Source organism: Helianthus annuus, chromosome 17 (assembly GCF_002127325.2).
Source record: "Helianthus annuus cultivar XRQ/B chromosome 17, HanXRQr2.0-SUNRISE, whole genome shotgun sequence".
NCBI lineage: Eukaryota > Viridiplantae > Streptophyta > Magnoliopsida > Asterales > Asteraceae > Helianthus > Helianthus annuus.
Genome location: NC_035449.2, coordinates 62,191,192 through 62,192,083, shown reverse-complemented (window position 1 = coordinate 62,192,083; position 892 = coordinate 62,191,192). Strand labels below are relative to the sequence as shown.

The following is an 892-nucleotide window of genomic DNA, read 5'->3' as shown; positions in this document are numbered from 1 at the left end:
CGTGGTGAACCTTCTGACCAACATTCTTTTCTGTTTTTATTGCAGGACTTGGAACCCGACGCCAACCTCACGTAGTGTATGAGCTCCAATTCCAATAAAGACATAAAAGAACCACTAGAAGAACCCGAACGCTTTCTCAGAAAAAGGTTAAAAGCCAAAAACCAAGAGAAGGTTTCGGGTGATCCACCTCCAATGGCGGACCAACGTACCCTTATGGATTATCTACGACCCACCGTAGGTAATCTAGGCGCCGCTATCAATGCTCCGAATGTCGAAGCTAATAACTTCGAACTCCGGCCGCATTTGATACAAATGCTCCAAAACTCCGCAACCTTCCATGGGCTTGCGGACGAGGATCCCCATCTACATATAACTAATTTCTTGGAAATATGTGATACCTTTCGGATCAATGGAGCATCAAACGACGCCATTCGCCTCCGTATGTTTCCCTTCTCACTAAAAGACCGAGCGAAGGCTTGGCTCAACGCCCTCCCAGCTGGATCGGTAAACACCTGGGATGAACTAGCCCAAAAATTTCTATATAAGTATTTCCCTCCCGCTAAAACTGCTAAGTTAATGACTGAAATTAATACATATTCACAAGAGGACGGGGAATCTTTATATGAAACTTGGGAAAGGTTCAAGGAGCTATTACGCAAGTGTCCCCATCACGGCCTTGCAATATGGCAACAAGTATCCACTTTCTATAATGGATTGTTGCCACACACTAGGCAGACACTTGATTCTAGCTCCGGGGGACTTTTAGGTAATCGACGCCCACACGAAATATATAATCAAATTGAGGAAATTGCTCAAACCAATTTTCAATGGCACACCCCCCGGGGAAATAAGTCTATCGCCCCGGGCGCCCATAAGGTCGATGAAAGCACTT

At 45.5% G+C, this 892-nt stretch overlaps 1 non-coding gene across 1 annotated transcript; it reads right to left on the bottom strand.

Annotated features, from left to right (window-relative positions):
- Positions 1 to 570: 570 nt before the first annotated feature.
- LOC118489527 lies at positions 571 to 677 on the bottom strand. Its single transcript, XR_004887547.1, has one exon. It is a non-coding gene; the product is annotated as a small nucleolar RNA R71 (small nucleolar RNA).
- Positions 678 to 892: the final 215 nt, after the last annotated feature.